The sequence below is a fragment of the Myotis nattereri genome (assembly GCF_964212035.1).
Source record: "Myotis nattereri genome assembly, chromosome: 1".
Lineage (NCBI taxonomy): Eukaryota > Metazoa > Chordata > Mammalia > Chiroptera > Vespertilionidae > Myotis > Myotis nattereri.
Genome location: NC_138075.1, coordinates 97,669,236 through 97,686,609, shown reverse-complemented (window position 1 = coordinate 97,686,609; position 17,374 = coordinate 97,669,236).

Genomic DNA, 17,374 nt, shown 5'->3' with positions numbered 1-17,374 from the left:
GTAGGAGAACCAAGATGGCGACATAGGTTAACGCCGGAGTTTGCTGCTTTGAACAACTACTTCAAAAGTGAAACTAAAAGACGGAGGGACATCACCCAGAACCACTGGAACGCTGGCTGAGTGGAAGTCCTACAACTAGGAGGAAAGAGAAACGCATACGGACACTCAGAGGAGGCGCAGTGCTAAAGTCAAATTCTGAGGTGCTGAGTGCGTGGAGCGGGCTGGCGGCAGAGGGCGCGGTTGGCATTTTCAATTGGGAGGGAGTCGCAGACTCTGAGCTCCAGATACAGGCGAGTCTTTAGGGACCCAGACTCAAACGGGAGAAGCGGGTCTGCCTGGCTTCGGTCAGAGCGAGTGCGGCTTTCTCTCCGAGCTTTGCAGCGGGTGCTGGGACTCAGAGAGGCAGAGCCCCTGGGGACAGGACTGAGAGCCGCCATAACTGCTCTCTCCAGCCCACCCTGTTGATCCTGTGCGACCGGCCCCGCCCAAGCCCTGCACAGAGGCATTTGCCGGATAGCCTCAGGCAAACGCCAGATTAGCACCTCCCTAGAGGACAGAAGTTCTCTCACTGCTGACACAGCTGAGTCTCATAGCCACTTGGCCTGGAGGTCAAACCCTCCCTGGAATTAGCTACAACAATCAAAATTTAACTATAAGACCACGAACAAAGACCACTAGGGGGTGCATCAGGGAAGCATAACAAAATGCGGAGACAAAGAAACAGGACAAAATTGTCAATGGAAGATCTAGAGTTCAGAACCACACTTTTAAGGTCTCTCAAGAACTGTTTAGAAGCCGCCGATAAACTTAATGAGATCTACAAGAAAACTAATGAGACCCTCGATGTTATATTGGGGAACCAACTAGAAATTAAGCATACACTGACTGAAATAAAGAATATTATACAGACTCCCGACAGCAGAACAGAGGAGCGCAAGAATCAAGTCAATGATTTGAAATGCGAGGAAGCAAAAAACACCCAACCGGAAAAGCAAAATGAAAAAAGAATCCAAAAATGCGAGGATAGTGTAAGGAGCCTCTGGGACAGCTTCAAGCGTACCAACATCAGAATTATAGGGGTGCCAGAAGATGAGAGAGAGCAAGATATTGAAAACCTATTTGAAGAAATAATGACAGAAAACTTCCCTCACCTGGTGAAAGAAATGGACTTACAGGTCCAAGAAGCGCGGAGAACCCCAAACAAAAGGAATCCAAAGAGGACCACACCAAGACACATCATAATTAAAATGCCAAGAGCAAAAGACAAAGAGAAAATCTTAAAAACAGCAAGGGAAAGAAACTCAGTTACCTGCAAGGGAATACCCATACGACTGTCAGCTGATTTCTCAACAGAAACTTTGCAGGCCAGAAGGGAGTGGCAAGAAATATTCAAAGTGATGAACACCAAGAACCTACAACCAAGATTACTTTATCCAGCAAAGCTATCATTCAGAATTGAAGGTCAGATAAAGAGCTTCACAGATAAGGAAAAGCTAAAGGAGTTCATCACCACCAAACCAGGATTATATGAAATGCTGAAAGGTATCCTTTAAGAAGAGGAAGAGGAAGAAAAAGGTAAAGATACAAATTATGAACAACAAATATGCATCTATCAACAAGTGAATCTAAGAATCAAGTGAATAAATAATCCGATGAACAGAATGAACTGTTGATTATAATAGAATCAGGGACATAGAAAGGGAATGGACTGACTATTCTTGGGGGGGAAAGGGGTGTGGGAGATGCGGGAAGAGACTGGACAAAAATCGTGCACCTATGGATGAGGACAGTGGGTGGGGAGTGAGGGCGGAGGGTGGGGCGGGAACTGGGAGGAGGGGAGTTATGGGGGGGAAAAAAGAGGAACAAATGTAATAATCTGAACAATAAAGATTTAATTAAAAAAAAAGAATCGTAATGTAAATATCTGATATGCAGGATGTATTTAGGGGAACCCTGTGAAAGGGTTGTTTGACCCCCAAAGGGGTCGCGACCCACAGGTTGAGAACCGCTTATTTAATTTCATACTAATGTTTTTCTATGCCCCACTTTCATTTTCACTCTTTCCATCTCTGCTTCTAGGGTTTTGTTCCTACATGGGTCTGCATCCCTCCACCCCCAATGCTCAGCACAGTGAATGTTCCCTGCTCCTGGCAGTGTGCATTCCTGGTGATGTAACCCTGACCCTCATCTCCCTAATTCCATTAGCTCTCCTTACCTGCAGAGCCCTTTGAACTTCTCTTTGGCATATATCACATCCTTCCTCACATTTTTTTGTGATTCTGGACACTTGCCCATCACCTCTTACAAACTGCAAGCTCCCGAGGGTAGGAACAGGGTTTTGTTCATCTTTGAATCTCCCAAGTACCTAATAAAATGCCTTGTTCAATAAACGGGCTTGTTGATCAACTGAATGAGAATCTACAATGAGACCTTCTTTTCTTCCTCCATTTACTCTTTCAGTTGCTCTCTAGCATCCTCCACAGAGAGGAACAGATAAATGCAGGAGGTAACACCTGTGCTAATTTAGTATAAATGCATCAGCACCTCTGGTTAAATATCCCTGGACCTAGATATTGCACCTAGTGGGCTCATCACCATGATGGTCAGTGCTGACCTCTATGAGAGTAGCATTTGGAGGCCTTAAGGGATGATCGTGGGGCCAACAGAACTGACTCAAATCCCGGCTCCCTGGCTTGCCACTTACCTGGGTAAGATGCCTCCCTGACCTCAGTTTTATCATTTGTAAAATGGGTACAATAATGCTCATCTTAAAGGTGGGAAGATGAGACTGATATATGTAAAGCACAAAGCATGGTTCTTGGCACAAAGTAGGCCTTGAATAATTTGAGTTTATTTTTAGTTTATCATGGACAGTTATAGTGCTACCAATATGCCAGAATAAAGCTACAGAACAAAGGTAGAGTGGTACAAAACTTCTTGCATGCCTTCATTTTACCACAGGCATTCAGGATCTGCTAATAAAAAAGAGAATGTTGACTTTTCCAACAACTAGTTGTTTGTGTTGGACATAATATAAAGCAGCACAGGTCTCTGTTGTCATTCTGTTGCAGATAATTTAGGGCTTTGATTTTGAGAAATTGCATTTTATAATTGCCAGATAGAGTCACATATTGAAGGGTTTTAGCTGTCAAAAATAATTCAGAAATAGCACGTATTTTAAGGAACTTCAAATTTACAAAGAATACAAATAGTCTCTGGTAGTGAGGAGTTTATAAGATGTTGACAAAATGCCTTCTCACTTCATGAACGAAGATGAGTCAGTCGATGCACTTGGTCTCAATGGCTCTCTTTCCTTCTAGGTGGTTCTGTGATTGTAGATCAGCTCCTGGGCCAGGACTCTATTTCCCTGGGGTAGACTTCCTGTAGCTATTCAGGCCACTGGGTTTATATCATGCAAGGTAGGGTAAGGACCAATAATCCCTCCCACCTCCCACCAGAGAGCAGCATCTGACTGATCCATGGCACAGGGGGGAATAAAAGGAAAGAGAAAAGAATGGGAAACAGGTATCAAGAGGAAATTAATGCAAGTTCTTCGTTCAAACATTTCTAAAGTACCCACCTTATGGTAGGCACTTCTCTAGAGGACAACCAGAGAGATTTTTTTTTTTTTAAATGAAGAAAGCTTGGCATCCAAGAAAGCCAAGGAAATAAAGCACTGTTAATTATGTTGAATGCCAATAAGAAAACAAGTCAGGTAAAAACTAAAGTGACCATTGGATTTTATGGTAAGACAATCATTACTATCCTTGGGGATAAGAGTTTAAATGGAATGGGAATAGCAGAAACAAAACTGTGATAGAATGAGGAGCAAATGGGAAATGGGGAAATTAAGACACTCAGCTCAGACAAGTCTTTAAGCACCTTTACTGAGAAGAAAATCAGAGTAAAAAAAAGCTGTAGTTAAAGGGAAACATGGACTCAAAGGATGAAATATTTTGCTTTTCAGATGGGAGATATCTGAACATGAATAAATACAAGTGAGAAAGACTTTTGAATTGGGAATGCTGAAAATACTGGAGGAGGGGAAAAAATGAGTTAGTTGAGGCTCTTAAGGAGTGGGAAGGGGGTGATGTCTTGAGCAGGAAGAATGAGATTGGCTGTAGTCAAGAGGAAGGACACCTATTCTGTTGGGACTGGAGAGAGAGAACGGGATGGGCACAGGGTGGAGAGACTCATAGCTGGGAGAAATGGAGTGAGTTAGAATTTGGGAGAGTTCCTGCCCAATGGCTTTTGTCTTCACCCTGATGGGGAAGCATTTGGTAGGGAGTGCTGGGAGAGTGGTGACAGGGCCCTCAAGGGCAGAGGTAAGTTTTTTAAGTGGAGAACCACAGAGAGTTGACTGGAGAAACGCAGAAGTGTTGCAAGGCCTAACTGATGTTGGAAACTAGGAAAATATGTTATGGGACTTTCAGCAGCATCCAGCAGTTTATCCCACAGTGGAAGCATGGGATTTGAGAAGCTGACTGGACTGAGTCAAGATTGGTATTTCATTGAATGAATATGAACCCAGGTACAAGAGCAGTAATATTGATGTTTTGAAAAAGAAGAGCAGGCACAGGCAGAGAGGATAAGAAGAGAAAAGCCCAGGGAAGATTAAAACTTCTCATGATGGCCTGCAGCATCTTTGCATGATAACCTGACCCCGGAGGTAGAACATGTTCTGGAAAATGTAAGCAGTAACCTGGACAGATGCTCAGAATTCCTATCTATCTTTTCCAACCTTCCTAGATAACTTCCCACCAAGACACCACATCAGGGGTAGGAGGCTGTGCTAATTCACAGTCTAGACTCACAAACACCACAAGGCAAATCATAAGTATTCTTTGAGTTTGTCCAATGCCAGGTTCGGACCATAAGAAAAACAGTTTCACTTTATGGTTAACTCTACCACGGTACCATTAAAGTGCAGGGCGTCCGGTTGCTAAAATATTTTTCCATCAAAGGAATATTTTCCACTTAAACTGCTCAACCCCATTGGGATATCCGCCTCCCCCCCCCCCCTTTTCAAAAGTGTTTAAAATACCTCAGAGGGAAGGTAGGGGAGGGTGGAGGTAAGGGGGAGAGATCAACCAAAGGACTTTATGCAAGCATATAAGCCTAACTAATGGACACAGACACCAGGGGGGTGAGGGCATGAGTGGGGGGGTCGGGAGTAAGGGGGAGGGGGATAAGGACACATATGTAATACCTTAATCAATAAAGAAATTAAAAAAATAAAATACATTCTTAACATAGAAGAGCACTGCCATTAGAACCTTTCAGATGTCCTCAATTTAGGAAAAACAGGAGGAATTAGGTCAAGAGAAGAAAAAGCAAGAACAAGGGAGAGGAAGACAGCAGGAGGCCGGAAGGGCTATTTGTGGCCAAGCAGGTAAGACATAAAGGTTGTCAGGGACTCTGATAATTTAGCGCTTCTGTGATGTGAGAATGAGGCCCTCCAGGCCAGGGACTGCACTCCAGCTTCGGTTTTTTGATCTCTGTCACTAATGAGATGCCAGAAGCCCTTACTTCAAAGCCTTAACTGATACAGATAATCTCCTGAAAGGCCCTCAGAAATCTGAAGGGATCTCTCAGACTAAAGTACGGAGGATTACATAGACAACAGGATAGATGATGGAAGAAGTATTGTTTGTTTGATATTTGCTCTTTGATTTCTTTTAAATGTCCTCATTTTCAATTTTCAAAGAACTAGTCTATGTCTTCTACAGCATTAACACCAAAGATTAACATTGTCAGATAACCAGGAGGACCCCGGACATTCATAAATTTTATCTTTCCTTTTTTTATCCAGACTGTCTGTAAAAACACTGCCAATTGGGATTCAGTGACGAATGTGGTGCAGGGTAACAGTATCCAGCCTGCTGTGGAGACAGAGTTTTCCTGACAAATCCACAGCCGCTCAGAGATTACACTTGGATTCTTTTGAAGTTTAATCTCTTTTCTGAAACAGTTGTGCACTCAAGGAGGGGGGAGGGATGGGACGAAAGGCCACAGGCTATGAGAAACATGTTATAAAACAGCATGAACGTTAGTTTCTTGTATCCAATTATGCTTTGAGTTGAAAGCATATAATTTTCAAGTCATGCTGTACCAGGAAACGTATCTGGAGTATTTTATATTGGACGACCTCACACTCTGTAAGCAAAACAGCAGGGCAAAGTCAGTCCTCGCGGCCCAGTCCTTTGTTATCTCCAGGCATGAAAGAAGAGTGACATTTCAGTCCCCCAAGAAAACACGAGTTCTAAAGGTTGGGGGTGGTCATGAATTAATCTGTTTAAAGACACCCTCTTAATAAATATAAAATGTACTCTAAAGGATTTCTTAAAATTGGACTACAAAAAGAACCATGCAGTAAGTGACAGCCTCTTCTGAGTACGCGATGTGTGTCAGCATCTGTCAGGACAGGGACCACCGTTGTGTTCCCAGACCAGCACAGGGTCGGGCAACATGCTTGCTGACCTGTTGATTGTTGTGACTGGACAGCTGGTAATTGAAATGCTTCCAGGTAACAAAAGCATGCAGGCACCCAGCAGAGGGAAGCTGCAGGCTCAGCCAGTGTCCGGGATTCACAGCACTTTGGTGCCTTGCTGATGCGACACAGAGTGATACAGAGACTGCCCACATTCACCCACATCCTCCTAGGGCCCAAGCGCGGCTGCACTTCCCAGTCTTCTTGCATCTAGGCAGGCCACGTGGCTTGTTCTCGCCAATGGAAAGTGAGTAGAAGTAATGTGAGTCACTTCTGACCTGAGGCAGCTTAACAGCAAGCATGTTTTCTCCATCTTCTCTTTCCCCTGCAACCGACTGCTGAGGAGCATGAGGCCCCAGACTAGGAGGAGCCATGTAAGAAGCATGAATGTCTACGTGGAGCTGAACTCCATTGATCTGCACTGTGTTATGGGTGAGAAATAAGCATTTACCACATTAAGTCTTTGATGTAAGAGGGCTCCTTATTACTATAGTTAGCTTACCCTGACTAATACAGGTAGTAAGAGGCATAGCTGTCCTGTGAACCCAGCTCTATTTAACCCTGAATCTGGGTGTTTCTGAATTATCTATAAGAAGTGGTGCATTACAAATATAAATGCAGAAACTCGGTCAACTGTAACCTCCATGGCACATTCTCCAGGTGCCTTTGCTGCACCCTCTGTCTGACTCAGAGACCTCTTTCCCGTGCTTCTATTTCTCCCTATGCCTAGATTTTCTCTAGCATTTATTAGATAGTAACTATTGAATGGATTTTTGTTCATCTCTCAATCCATAGAGGCAACATTAGTCCAGCAAACAGTAGTCACTCATTTAATATTTATCATCCAAACTAAACAAAAGGGAATCTTCTAGTTTCTTGAATTTTCTGCCTGATAAAGTGACACAAACAAAATAAACAAAGGCAACCAAAATAATACAAATCAAGAAATAAGACAAAATAAAAATAAAAAAGAAAGAAACAAAATTTGGGTTCAATTTCATGGTATTGAAAGTGTCACTAAAATGTACTGGTTTGCACATGTAGTTCAGCGAGATGGAGTTCAATGTTTCTTGGAGCTCAGGATAGTAACAGAGCCCAGCTGTAGACTCTGGGGTCACCTGACAGTAATATGGAACGCTTGGGTAGGGGCCTGGGCCACCTGAGGTAGAACCTCTGGAGAATGAATGACTTGACTTTTCATCCAGGTGACTCCGTGCCTAGCACAGGCTACTACCATAAATGTGGAAATGTTCCATTTGCCTTGACTCAATGGCAGAATTTGAGGACCTGATTATAAACCAAGGGGAGAATGTGCAGTGTGCCCTCTCCCCAGCAGCTGCCCTTGGAAAAAGACCCAACACATAATCTTAGGCGCCTGGAAGCGCCTCCTCTGGCATAAAAAACTAAACACTGTTCCACCATGTGCTTGCCTCCCATCCTGTGAGCTGTCTAGCTCACTGTGGCCTCATCTACAGCCCTCTGAGCCATGCATAAAGTGGCACTGAGGGCAGGTCCACTCCTGACACGGTGTGACTTGTGTGATAGTCACACTGTGGTTTGAATGGCATTTCATAACCGTATTAGGACATCACTAGGCAGGATGTGGGAAGAAAGTTGTTTGTGTTGGACATAATATAAGGCAGCACAGGTCTCTGTTGCTATTCTGGTGCAGAGAATTTAGGGCTTTGATTTTAATTGAGAAAATAATAAGACCTTTAAAAAGTCTGGGACTGGTTGCTCAATTGCCTCATGTTGTTCCAACAGTGATTTCAGAAAGGAAAAATAGGTTTGTCGATGTTCTTTGTCTCTTCTCTTGTCCTTTCCCTACCCCACACCTCTCCAATTAACAGAGCCACTTGAAATTCACTGTGTTCCAAAGACTGACAACAAATCTACTACTGTGTGGGGGGCGGGACATTACCTGGTTGCAGGTACAACTAACGAGCTGAGGGCCAGCCACGTGATGGTGGCTCCCGGGGGCCACTCTCCTATTTGTCAGGTGGACATTTGCACCTGGGCTCTCTGAGGGCCTTTTCATTCCTCAGGCTCTGTGATTTTGTGAGAGGTGAGATATGTTCGAAGCAGATTCTGTTTACCTGGCAGATACTCTACCATTCCTGGGTCCTAGACCTGAAAATAAGGAACACATACATACATACACACACACACACACACACACACACACACACACACACACACACACGAGGCAGCATCCTGAAGGAGGAACATGTTTCACCTACTGACATCAGAGTTCAATATTCATGGGTGAAAGGAGCATTAAATTAAAATTAAAATTTAAAATTAAATTAAAATTAAATTTTAATTAAAATTTCTAGATAACTCACTCATAATCTGAATTTCTATTTCACCTCGACTTTCTACTACTCATGGGATTGGTAAATCCTATGTAAGTATTTGCTGTGAATGCTATTACTGGCTGCATTCTGAATGCAGTAACAATTCTGGGTGACTAGTCCATAATGATAGTCTGTTACATTTAATTTTGAAACACTTACTCATGGTTAGGCTTGCGAAGAGGCACTTCCTGGGCTGACTTGAGAAGGAAGTAAAGATCCTCTAGTATCTTCTTAGCTCCCCCCTTCCCTCCGCCCCTGCCATCTTCTCTGGCTGTTCTCTTCCTTCCTCCCCATTACAGCATGCCTCTCTCTATCTCCAAGGCTCCTAGACAGTTCTCCACTACAGTGAGGCCCACCTTGCTTCCAAGATCCAAAATATCATCTAACTCCTAGTGAGCAGCAATAACATCCCCTCACACTAGTAACTTCATCCAGTTCCTATAAATCAATGGGAATAAACTTGCACTCAAGGTTTGCATGGCTTAACGATAAAGAATGTAGGCCCTTTCGGGATGGAGCTGGGATTACAGTGTTCTGAAGCTTGTGTACTGGAACCGGTACTCAGTTTGGCATCAAATCTCAACACTTTTTCATTTGAGAAAAACTCGTTGACTGCCTAGTATGTGTCTGCACTTTTAGGCCATGGGATACGACAGACAAAACCTTCCTGGAACTTATATTCTGTAGGTGAGACAGACAGTAATCACATAAATAAATATGACTTTAGCTGGTCATTCAGGGTTTTACATGCTGCCCTTGCCCTAGTCTTGTTCTCTTTCTGAAAGGCTGTCAGACAAGAGTTGGTCCTGAGTTGCTGTGGATAATTCATTTGAGAAGGGGTGTGTGTTCCAAGCAGTGCAAGGCAGGGGTGAAAAAGAGATGCTTTCTGATATATAAACAACAGGTGATCCTATTCAGATTTCCTTTGACCGTAGCCTTGCCTTCCATTTGTCCTATGCAGAGCTCCAATTATCCCAGACTCCATACTTGCCAGTCTTATTGCAACCTATAAAATATTTACACTGACATTTCAAATATATACATTATTTACTTTAGATTCTATAAAATATTTAAATATCTTGCTAAATATACACAATATTTATATTGCACTGTTTTGTGCTCTTTTTTTTTTTCCCTGCTGTAAGTCAGGGAGACTGTTTGGAGCTTTCCCAAAATCATGATGAAGGATCTGTGTCAAAGGGGTGTCTAGGGTGGGCACATCAGGGGATAAAAGCAATGTCTCCCTACAATCCAGGAAGGTGTGCCTTAGGGAGAAGTAGGACAATGAAGGCATGTCTAAGAGAAAATCATTGCACACCTCATTCCTCCAGAGTTTTCCCTACTGGTATGGATTGAATTGGCCTCCCCTAAAATTTATGTGTTGAAGCCCTAACCCTTGAAACCTCAGCATGTGATTGTATTTGGAAATAAGGCCCTTAAAAGGGTGACTAAGTGAAAATGAGGCTGCTATGGTGGGCCTTAGTCCAACCTGGCTAGTGTCCTTACAAGAAGAGGAGATCAGGATACATGGTGAGGAAATCTGCAAGCTAAGGCAAGTGGCCTTAGAAGAAATAGAACTTGCTGACACCTTGATCTTGGACTTCTAGAATCCAGAACATTGAGGAAATACATTGTGTTGCTAAAGCCACACAGTCTTCTGTATTTTGTTACGGCAGTACTAGCAGACTCATACATGTCCTTTTAGTTCTTGGTTCAAAATAAGTACCTACATTGAGGTTTCTCTGAATTCAAACGGACAAAAACCCTAGCTCATTTCTGAAGTTGGAGATACCAGTCAACTGGGTTCATTCATGCAAGGTGTCGCTGAGCTCCTAGCCTAGTGCTCTCATGGTCCACAAAATGCTATAGAAAATCTTGGCAGCGCTGCACAGGTGCCCAGCTACTAGTTTATCACTCTCAGAAGGAACCACTCACATCCATTCACCAGCTCGCACAACAGGTGAAGTCTAACCAGGGTGGCTGTGAAGCCAATTTCTCTGAAATTTACTTTCCTTTTCAGTTACATTATAACATTGGGATGTGAACCCTGCACAAAAATGCCCCTTGACCTCATATCGCTTTTTCTGCTTCCTACCAACCCCAGGGCCTGATGGACCACAGCCTTTCTAAGCCTTTGTTCATTCCACTTGTACATTGAAAAACTTCCAGAGTGGCATGTTGACGATTACCTTCCAGTTTACTATCAACTGGACTTCCCTCTGGACATCATGTCCCCTCTTGGAGGTGCAAGTTCTGTTCCTACTCCAAGCCTACTGACTTCTCAGGGTCCAGGAACATGACCTTGGCTTAACTACTTTATGAAAAATGTAATGATGACAGCCAAAGATGGACACTGCTCAGTCAGGGCACAAATGGACTGCTCTTTCAGAGTGGGTAATTTGCCATGCTTCACAACCTCTCCCGTGAATGTCTGTATGAGTATAAGATAGATAGAAGGCCTTTACCTTGTGGGAATTATTGCTTGTCAACTTCTGTATTAGAATATTATGTTATGAGGGGAGATGCTGTGGGAAGCCCATGTTAGTGCACACAAGTCAGGATCTCTGTAGTTTTAATAACTTAGTAACAGTCAGAGCCAGCTTTTCCTGTAAAGGTAGTGCTGACAGTCTTGGCACAGATAAAGGGAGCATCCCTGACCTCTGGGTTTACTTCGTGCATCAAGCACACTCATATGTTTAACACATATTACTTGATGGTCCACCAAGCACCTGGCATTGTTCTTGCTGGGACGTGGCAGGAGCCCCCACGATGTGTTCCCTAAGGACAGAGCCCTGGCAGGGTTGGTACTAGGGAGGGCCTATGTCAAATCAGGAGAGGTACTCCCTCCATTTCCTCCCTGTGCTGCTCACCGGGGACCTGCCCAACCAGCACTGGTACACCTGCAATGTGGAAGGAGAGCCATGTAGCTGCTCCTCATTCCGCAGCCTAGGCATTAGCCTCGACCAGCAACTGTCATTCACAGACTCTTAAGGAATCCCTTCCCATGTGCTGTGCCCTCCCTTTCCAGGGTCCCAGAACTCAATAGAAAATGGGGCCTCTGGATTAAATGAGAACCTGAAAAAAAAGAGTATTTCTTTAACAATGTCATAGAAATTTAAGACTGACTACTTTTCTGGGAAGATTTCCTATTTAAAACAACAAATCTATATTAAGTGCCCATTACTATATACAGACATTTTACTAGGCATTGTGCTTTGTGCAGGTTATGATATATATAAAAGCAGCACAATCACAACCTCTTCTCTCAAAGAGCTTTTAGTCTGGGAGGGAAAACACAACACAAATATAAGATTTTTTTTTAAGTTTAAGTGCAACACCTGAATTCTATTAACTGAGGAACTTGGGGAAGCCTTCAAGGTGAAGTTGGCCACTTATCTGGTTTATAAAGAAGCTGGGGAGGACTTCTGGCAAATCAGAACTGAGAAGAGGTTATAAAATGGAATTTTGGTGATGAGAACAGAATGACTGCAGGTGTGTCTGTCAGGGAGTATAAGACATGGCTGAAGACAGTGGGTCCATTAGACTGGCATACCAGACATGAGAAAAGTACTGAAAACTAGGATGGAATAAAGTTTAAAAGCTAGGACTGGATGGAGAAATAGGCCTTGAATAATGTTAAATAATAAGTTGAGGCATATTAAAAATTGTAATAGTTTATTTGAGCAAACATTGACTCGAATTGGGCAGTGGCAAACGAGCAACTGTTAGGAGTGCTCCACTGACAGAAGCCAGAGGAAAGACTTTACAGAAAAGAGGCAAAAGCAACGCCAGGGCATTACTTGATTGGCTATAGCTTAAGTGGTTGTATTATTTGGGAAAAGCTTAGTTGGTCATTTGTGATTAGTTGTCCTTAGATTTTTTAAAATTGTTTTTATCCTCACCAGAAGATATGTTTATTGCTTTTTAGAAAGAGAGGAAGGGGAGAGAGAGAGAGAGAGAGAGAGAGAGAGAGAGAGAGAGAGAGAGAACAACAACATTGATGTGAGAAAGAAACATTGATTGGTTGCCTCCTGTACTCGCCCCAACTGAGGATCAAGCCCGCAACCTGAGCATATGGCATGACCAGGAATTCACCCCCCAACGTTTGCAATGTGCGGGACAACACTCCAACCAACTGATCCATCCAGTTTAACCTTTCCTTAAACTTTTATTTCTTAATCTTTAGGCATTTATAGGCTTAGGTTTTAGTTTGCTTATGTAAGCTGCTAACATATTAGAACCAGCTCAGTCTAATGGCCTCCTTATTTAATTAATTTAACTTTACTAAAAGCAGAGCATTAGTGGGAAAGTACTGACGTTAGAGAGTGAGAAAAGAATACAATCAGAGTTACATGATAGATGATAGATAAATAGATAGTAGATAGATAGAAGTAGATTATAGATAATTATATATAGAAAAATAGATGAATAGTTGAAGAAGATAAATAAACAGACAGATAGACAGAAAACAATCTATCAGTCTTCCCTGAAAGTTTTCTTTCATCTCATCCCTTGTGGATAAGAAGCAATGGTTTCCTCTTCTAAATTCTTGGGGCATCTCTACCTTGATTGTGGCACAAAATGAGTCTGAACCTGGAGTTTAGACGTGTTTTCCGTTTTTGTTCTTCCTTCCCTTCCTCCTCCCCTCCTTCTCTCCCTTTCTTCCTTCCTTCTTTTTTTCCCCCTTTCTTTCTTCCTTTTTTTTTGTATACCTGTCTTTTTCATCACCAGTCTGTAAGTTCCTCTATAGAATATAAATACTATATAAAAGGTGTCCCCCCAAAATGTACACACATTTTGGCTGCCATTATTAATTTCAATGGCTTAAATCTGAAAAGAAAGAAACATCAATTGAGCTATTGGCTGCTAAAGTGTGTATACATTTTGGGGGGACACCCTGTATTACTTGTCTTACTGTCTTGCAGAAAGACTGCAGTAGAAATTACAGAATTTACTTGAGTAACAATGACCAAAACTGTGTATTTTCTCCACATTTAAAAAATAGGTACTTGGGAAGTTAGCAACTCCTTTCCGCAGACTTCAGGCCATCCACAGACAACCCATTTGTGGTGTCGCTGCTAAATTGTGCTTGCAACCCCAGGTCAGCTAAAGCATGAGCAGGCAGAGGCCTGTGGACCCTCCCATCCCTCCTCACTATAACCCCTCACCCCACCCCTTTTCCCGAGCTCTGCCTGCCCTCCCGGTGACCCATTTCCTTCAGTCCCTGTGATTCAGCCAGGTACTGACTCACCCTGTGAGGTGTTACTACATGTCTCTGGGGATTGAATTTTGGATAGAAAACACTGAAGACTAAAACATGGCTCAAGGGACAAATGGTTGAATGCCAGAGGTGGTGACAAACAATGGGAGGACATATCTGGGGTCAGCCAGCCCTGCCAGGCACCCTGCACCCTGCTGGGAGGGGTTGCCCAAGTTCTGTAAAGAAATTGGTCAATGTGTAGATTGCAAAGCAGAACTTGATCCCTGGCCTCTGGGCCCCTGCCAAGGCCTTCAGATTTGTTAAAGAATGGCACCGTTAACAAGTTACAGAAACTGTCGGCCTTCACCATGGTGGTGGGAGGGGATGGTGTCTGAGGCTTTTAGATTGGGGCTGGGATTGGAGAGAGAAAGGAATAAAAGAAGCAGATGTTGTCAAAATGGTTTATTGGCTTGATTCATTAGGTTCCGCAGCTGCCACAAAGAAAACAGATTCCTAGAGAACTGCTAGCCAGACAGCAAGCTCTTTCAAGGGAGCCTGATGGGGAGCAAAGATAAGGCTTGGCTTTTAAGGTATCATGCTTACCTTAACTGGGGTTTCTTTTAAAAGCAGACGTGTGTGTGTGTGGGGGGGGGGGGGGGTGCGCGCTTGCGCGAGTTGAAGGGTAAAGAAGATGGATTCAACAATACCAGGAGCACTGCTGTATAATACCAAGGTCGGTGTGCATTCCTCTTTTCCCAGAGTAACAGCGCCAGAAACTGCACTAGGGATTGTGATTAAACAGAGCTTTTCTGTCAGCCTCATTCGTTCTGAGTCACTTAATTCAGAGATAAGCATCCTGAGCACATAGCACAAAGCTTCTGGAAACTGCCAAGACCCTCCCCAGCAGGCTCCCCTCATCCCAGGAATATGGGCTGCAGCATTCTGATTACAGAGTAAAAAGGGGTTAAATGTCCCTTAGGGGACACCAACTAAGTTAACTGTTCTTAGAACTTTAATCAATATTTTAAAATTCTTGTGTAGTACATACATCTTGGTGGGATAATGCTTGAAATGATTTTTGTTGGTATAGAAATTAACATTTTAAATTTGAATTATATGTCCATATTTACATATATGAGGGGAAATAGCACCTCAAAGCTGTGATTTTAGAGATGATAGGCTAAAGAAGATTTTTTAATGCAGGATAACTTAAAGAAAGACATGGAGCTAAGAAGTCCATAGGTGTATAAATATGGCAAAAATCATGAAGTTGTGACTCTGGCTGCTGTTTGGAAGTCGAAGTCCTGTTTTAAGCAGGACCCTTTCAGAGCTGAATGGGACTTCAGAGTCTCGAAACCAGTCTTCTCAAACTTTCCTTACAAGATAGTTTGTTATCTACACACATCCCAGGCTCCAACCATGGCCCACTGGACCCAAACCTGCAGAAGAGGGGCCAGGGATCTGGATGATTTATAAGAAGCTCAGGCAACAGATGGCTGGAGTTTAGGTCCTGCCTAGTTTTCACAGCCTAAGGGCAGATCCAGATGCTATTCATAGGAAAGGAGCGGAGTGGTAGGCAGGAACAGGTCTCTGAGCCTGGTATTTGACCCAGAGCCAGGCCTTGGGTCTCCTGATCCCCAATCCAGGGTCATTCCTTTATGTGAGGTGAGGGGGCCATTGCCCTCTAGCAGGCTCAGGCAGGAAAAGGAGGAGAGGAGTTTGAATGAATGCAGAAGCTACAGTGTCTGGAGAGAGTGGGGGAGGGTATTTGCACCTGAGGCTGAGAGAAGCAGGGACCACAAGATGGGTGAACCAAGGGCAGTGTGAAGGCCAGAGAGCATGGATCTGGGGAAGGGAATGGGCAAGCCTCAGTCCTCTATCTTTGACCATGACAGTTGGGAAGGTTTGTGGATGTTTCTGGGCACAGGCTTCTGGCTTCCTCTCTCACTATCTAGCTGGGGTGACTTCTAAAGCTGGCAGATAAGGCGTCATAGAGACAGGCTTCAGCTTTTACAACAGGACCAGGTAAGAATGCAATTAATCTATCAACAAATTTTAATTAAATTCCTACTATGTTTGGTGCAGAGTGCTAGGGATGGAAAGGTGGAAAGCGGAGGGCATGGTTCTTTTTCAAAGGACTTACTGTCTGGGCACAAAATAGTAGAGATGACAATAGTCAGCTTCAGACCTGGTTGCCTCCTTCCTCCCTGTGATTTTAAAGCAAGATAAGCAGGCCAGGGTGTCTGGGAAGGATTTTGGGGCTGAGTAAGATTGCAATAAGGGGAGGTTATGCCATCTTTATGGGTAATGGAGAGTAGCCTCACTACAGCAGACTATCTTCTGTCCTTGTCCTCCTTCCCACCTTCTAATACACAGACACACACACATTCAGAAACACTCAATTGAGTTAAAGTAAATATCAAGAGATTTCCTGGCAGGTGGAAGAAGTGATAAAAAGATGGCCTGATGCTGTTATACTACAGTGGGGATTCAAGGACTGCATGAAGGTGTGTGTGTGTGTGCACACGCGCGCGTGCACGCACGCCAATCCATCTTCTTTAAAAGATGTCCACCGATTCTAGGTTTCTCCATTGAGAAAGCTGCTCCAACTCTACAGCAGATAGTCTCTGTTGTGGATGTATGAAGAGTAGGTTTTCATTACCCTGGGATGTGGGGGTCCCTGGAACTACTTTATGGATAAGGAAAGGCTGACCTTCCTAGGAAGCTGGAAAGAGGGTGATGATTCAGTAAAATCTGTTTCAATAGAATAATTAAGACAAAACAGAGTCAAAAATTTTGGTTAAGAAATTTTTTAAAAAGATAAAGGAGACATAGAATTGAGGAAGGTTTCTTGTTGTTTTTAATTTGGGTAAGGTTGGGCCACGTTATGTGCTCAGAATAATGTGGAGAGCACATAGCTAAAAGAGGAGATATTTGTTGGAGCAAAGCCTTGAAAGGTGTGTGTGTGGGGGGGGGGGGAATAGTATACAACATAAACTGCAGTAAGGTATAAGGAGAAAGGGATAGAGGATATTGGAAAGAAACTGATGTACCCTGACTATCTTGAACGGTAATAGCACACTTTTTAATTATTGGTAATTCTACTAAGTTATTTGCATTCATTATTATACTAGAGGCCCAGTGTACAAAATTCATGCACTGGGGGGAGGGTGTCCCTCAGCCCAGCCTGCACCCTCTCCAATCTGGGACCCCTTGGGGGATATCCGACTGCCAGATCGGGCCTAAAGCGGCAGTCGGACATCCCTCTCATAATCTGAGACTGCTGGCTCCCAACTGCTCACCTATGTTTGGTGCAGAGTGCTAGGA